The 5770-nt window shown below is 40.1% G+C and overlaps 1 pseudogene across 1 annotated transcript; it reads right to left on the bottom strand.

Moving 5' to 3' along the window:
- Positions 1 to 1523: 1523 nt before the first annotated feature.
- On the bottom strand, positions 1524 to 3908 carry LOC105823684 (annotated as a pseudogene). Its single transcript, XR_001138157.1, has one exon. The product of XR_001138157.1 is annotated as an anaphase-promoting complex subunit 7 pseudogene (transcript).
- Between the last annotated feature and the right edge of the window lie 1862 nt (positions 3909 to 5770).

The following is a 5770-nucleotide window of genomic DNA, read 5'->3' as shown; positions in this document are numbered from 1 at the left end:
AAGTCTGTTTATGGGTTGAGTAACCCTAATCTGAAAAGCTGAAATCCAAAATGCTCGAAAATGTGAAATTTTTTGAAAGCCAACATGATGCTCAAAGGAAATGCTAATTGGAGCACTTTGGATTTCAGATTTTCAGATTAGGAATGCTGAACTGATAAGTGTAAATGCAAATATTCCAAAACCCAAAAAAATCCAAAACCTGAACTACTTCTTATCCAAGCATTTTGGATAAGAAATACTCAACCTATACTCTACAACTGCAAAAAATTCTAATCCTTTTCTTTGACACTATTACTTTATTATCTCATAAAAGACAGTGAAACAAACCATGAAGACTCATCCGACATTTGATTGCATTTTCAGGAGTGCCACATATTAAATTAAGTATCATTAGACAGGCACCAGAGAAACATGACTATTGTTTGCCCTAACTATAATATCCATTTCAATCTTTTTCACTTGACAAATAAAACTTGTATATTTACTATGTACAACACAATGTTTCAAAATATGCATATATTGTGGAACAGCTAAATCAAGCTAATTAACATATGCATTACTTTACATATTTTTGTACTCTTGGCGATTTTCAAGTATAAATACTTGGTCATCATCTGTAGTCACCATGCTGTATGATGGATCTCTTGAAGTTATCTCCTAATTGAAATTTTATATCCTTTGACCAGCATTTCCCTAACTTCCTCCTCCCCCATCCCCTTTCTCTTGATCACCATTCTATACTCTGCTTCTATGAATTCACCTTTTTTAGATTCTCTGATTATATTTTAGAATTTTCTATCTCACTTTAATTAGCCTTGCATTTAAGATTAATCATGACCAGTGCCCTTCAATCCATCTGCTTAAGTTAACAAGAGTGACCCTGACCGCGCGTGTGTGTGTGTGTGTGTGTGTGTGTGTGTGTGTGTGTTTTCAGAGTTTTATATTCTTGAGTACTTGGATTTGCTACTGAATAGTCTATTCCTCCACTATTAGCTATCACTTCTCACTGCTGGCAGGGTGTCTACAAAAGTCTCTCTTGGACCTTTCAAATTTGATACCAACTTGGAAACCAGATAACTGTACTACATTTATTTTAACAAACACACCCTGACTTTCAAGTACTGAGAAGAACAATGCTAAGCATAGTGCAGAAATACAAAGACGAAGACAACCAGATCCTCTCGAGGGCACTTTGGTAACAAACAGTAGGCGACAAGGCAGAATGTGGCAGAAGCTCTCTTGGAAGGGATGGCATATGAAGAGGGCATTGAAGGATGGGACAGGTATAGATGGGAGGGATATAATAATGTGGGTCTGTAGGCACAGGGACTAGCATGGTCAAAGAGATAAAAGCAGCATAATTTTGCTCAAGCATAAGTTCATGATGGCTGAAAATATATACTTAATACATACTAAAGTTTCAAAATGATCTTAGTCTTAAAGTTTAGATTCTCTTATTTCCTACATATCATATGTTTGTCAATTTTCAATGAACTATGCCTTGATTGGCTGCAATATTTTTTTTTTTGACTGTACAAACCAGTTATATTAGGGAACCGCCCCAGGTGCGCCTGCTCATGCTCTTGTCACACCCGTTTCTCAGATTGGCCAGGCTCAGAGGCAAGTCACCAAGCTTAGCAAAGAGGAAAACTGTTCTGCAAAATAGCAACTGTCACCTTAAAGCATTACTAACGTTGCAGAAGGAAAGCATGGTTACTAGGGAAGTCTGGATAGCCCAGGTGATGACTTCTGGGAACAGGAAGCCCTCTAGGGCCAGACCATACGGCCATCAGAGTTGGGAGATGACACTATGGCTCTGGGACAGTGGGTCACTCCTTCAAACCCATCCATGTCACGGACTAAACACCATTTATTCCTTGAGCTTTTTGATTTAGAAATTAGTTATATAAAAAGTGCTCTTAGCCCAGAAGCCCTGGTATGTGCGGGCCTCAGGATGCTCCCGCGGTCCTCCCTGGCTGGAGCAAAGGGGAGGATGGAGATATATGGAAGGCTGGTCAGGCTCAGTTCTAGAAATGAAGTCACGACTAGGAATTGGGAGCCAGGGGGCCGAGACCCCTGCTGTAATCACATGCTGAATCCTTGTCCTCCCGAGAGCAGGTGCCTATGGTTCCTTCAGTCCACGGAAGAGCTCAGAGCAGGGCAGGCCGGCGTGGCCCCGCAGTGGCTGCCCTCGCTAAATGCCGAACCACTGCTCCTGGTCAGCCCACTGGGCCGCCTCACTGTCGCTGCCCTCCAGGTCCCCTTCTTCCCCACTCCCTTCCATGTTGTCCACATCCTCCTCCTGAGTGTCATCTGTGGGACTCTCCTCCTTCTTCATCTTCTGCATCCCCTCTAGAGACTTCTGGTCACTGGGGTCCAAACTTAGTGCTAAACTATACTGGTCCATTGCTTTCTGATACTCACTGACAGCTACAAGGAAATCTCCAAGGATCCAATGCAGGACACAGCCACTCTGATTAGCCAGTGCATTCCTCAGCAAAGCAATTCCATCTTCATATTTCTGTTCTCTGCTAAGTAGTTCTGCTTTTTTCACCACAGCCTTAATGTAATCCGGCCTTTGAGTCAGGGCTTTATCTAATAAAGTTTTGGCTTTCTCCTGTGTCACTGGGTCTTCAAGACAAACAGTGGCTAAAAAGGTAAGGGTCTGTGCATTGGCTCCTACAGTTTTGTAAACGTTGTTAGCCATCACCATTGCTTCTTGAATACTGTTGGAAGCCAAGTAACATTCGATGAGACCTTCATAACAATCTAAGTGACAAGGTGCGACCCCTATAGCCTCCCGAAAATGTATTATTGCTTCCTGGACTCTGCCCATGTTCCTAAGCACTGCTCCCTTAAGCGGCAAAGCTTGAACATTATTACTATTCAGCTGAATGGCTTCGGCTCCTAAATACATAGACGACCCGAGAATAGCATTTGCCATAGAAGCTGTGACACCCAGAGACCACCCACGGTTCTGCATGCTGACCAGAAATATTGAAAAGGTGGCAACCAAGGTTCTCCACATCCTCCAGCCGCCCTTCTCGTGCTAGCAGGTAGCCATACACATTCATTCCTTTTATCAGATAAGGATCCAACACCTGTGCCTGTTCAACCTTGAGGACAGAGTTCTCACTGTCTCCAGCTCTGAAGTACAGATCTATTAAGCTTCCCAGTAAGTCCACCTTATCTCACAATAAGGACTTTTTCTCTAGTGAACAGATGGTAATGATTGCTCTCGAGTTGTCACCAGTGTGCACAAAAGCATATGCTTTGATCCACACAGAGAGCCAGTCCAAGTTAGGCACAGTTTGGATCACGTTCGTTGTCACTGATGCCACCTTTGCACCTTTTACAGAAAGGGACAGTAAACCTAGAATGGCCTCCAAGGCTAACGGGCACTGCCTCAGCACTTCCTTATAGCTGGTGACCGAAGGGCGCTCCTGACCAGCCTTCCTGCACAAGTTTGCCAGCATGATGTTTATTTTGGGAGTTCTCTGTCTGGAAGGGATCCCATCAAGTACAGCAATGGCATCTTTATCTTGTTTTAGCATTGTATAACACTCAGCCATTTCGTATTTCACTTCAATTTCAGATGGAAGACACTGACTTTGTGGAGTAGATGCAGAATTTCCAGTAGAAGGTCTCACTTTTGAAGTTTTACTTAGAGCTTTCTTCTGCTGTAAAGCCATGGTATACTTACTCATGGCATTCCGATATTCCTTGTCGTGAAAGAGAGAATCTGCATGATACACCAAAAGCTGGTACTTCTGAGATGGGGAGAATGACTCAGGGTTGTAATTACTCATTCTAAGTAACAAGCTGCCGAGGAGCCGCACATTGGAGTGTGGCCCTGTGGCTGCCATGTCCCGCACGTGGTCTATCACATTCATTCTGCCCGAGAAGGCCGCCGACAGTGGCAGCAGCAGTAGCAGCTCAAAAAGCTGCAATATTTATTTCTATTTACAAAAAAAAAAAAAAAAACCCCACAAATACAAACAAACTTCCGGGTTTCTGAATCACAAGAGTTGATATACTTCAATCCCATAAAATGAAAAAAATATTAAAATTTAAAAAATCGTCAAATAAACATATAAAAACAATAAATGTATAATACATACAAAAATAAAGAGTGTACAAATACTGAAGGATTCCTTCAAGACAGAAAAAAGACCATGTGAAAAACTGATCTACAGAAACCAAAATCAAAGAAAACTTCAGCTCAAAATACATACAGTAGTACAAAATGAAGACAGATGGCAGGTCGACAGGAGAGAGACCACAGAAAGATTTGAGAGCCTTGGTAAGGAGTTTGGATTTTATTTTAAGTGCACGGGGAAGGCAGCCATCGAATAGCTTTAAGTGATACAGAAACATGATCTGATTTAGTATGAAAAATATCACTCTAGAGATTGTTAAAGACAGAGAGTGGGCAAGAATGCCATTAGGGTAATTACTTCTATTGTAGTTTATTTCTAGTCTCTTGCAGAAGCAGAGATGGTTTTAACAGTTGAGGCAGAATTAAGTATACATATTCAGAACCTATATGATCCACATGATAAAATGCTAAATACTTTTTACTAAAGTACGTACAAAACAAACTAGAAGGGAAGATTTAATATGGTAAAGATATCATTTCTTCAAAATAATATACAAATTTACTGTAATCAATCCAAATCCTAATAGAGTTCTTCAGACTTGAACTTGAAAAGCTGGGGGGAAGTTCAATTGGAATAGATGATGTAGAAATGACAATTTTGAAAAAGTACAGTATCAGGAAATGTGCTAATAAATATCAAAGTATATTATAAAACTATGTGACAGTATAGCTTTGGCATAAGAACTCACAAATAGACCAGTGGAGTAAGAGTTCAAAAATGACTCGTAAATATGGGGAAATTTGTTTTCTGATTAAACAAAGTGTTTCATAGCTGTGGAGAACTGAGTAGAATTAGGACATTTAGGTAATTCTCTGAGAAAAGTAAAAAGGTAGATCCCTAACTCATAAAACTCATTAACAAGTAATCCAGACTGATTAAAGAAACACTAAAAAAATAAAGCCCACAAAAACTTTTGAAGAAAATATTGGAGAATTATTAGTTTAATCTTGGGGTGGGAGAAACATAAAACTGATACAAGGGAAAAAAAACAAAGCAGATACCATAACAGAAAAGATTGAACGATGTAACCTCATAAAAATGAAAGCCTTGGGTGTAATAAAAGACATCATTAATAAAGTTAACAAGAGACAGAAAAGGCTGAGAGAAAATATTTGCAACAAGGATTTAATATACAAAGAGCTGAGAGAGAATTTATAAAGAGCTCCTAGAAATCATGAATAAAGAAAATAACTGCCTCACCCACCCCACAAAATGCCAGGAAGGATGGGAAGAGGCAATTCCCGGAAGAAGAAAAAGCTGACAAACACAGAAAAGATGATCAAGCTCCGGCTCACTGGGCATCAGAAAAATGTGAAATGTGAAGCAGGTTATCATTTGTCAATAAACTGATGAAATATTACAGACGGGCAATTCTGAGTGTCGGCTGGGATGTAGAAAAATGGGAACTCTCCTTCTTACACAGTCAGAAGTTTGTACTTTACCAGCTGGTAAAGCAAATTTTAGAAGGAAATTTGGCATTATCTATCAAAATGTAACAGATATCCCTCAAAAGGTTAAACCTTGCAAGTTACTGTATGGACCAGGATTTCAAGTTCTAGGTCTACAGCAAAGAAAAATGAGAACATATGTATTCACAAAAACGTGTACAT

Source organism: Propithecus coquereli, unplaced genomic scaffold (genome assembly GCF_000956105.1).
Source record: "Propithecus coquereli isolate 6110/MARCELLA unplaced genomic scaffold, Pcoq_1.0 Scaffold69, whole genome shotgun sequence".
Lineage (NCBI taxonomy): Eukaryota > Metazoa > Chordata > Mammalia > Primates > Indriidae > Propithecus > Propithecus coquereli.
Note: the sequence above shows the minus strand (reverse complement) of the source record. Positions and strands in the feature narration are given on the sequence as shown.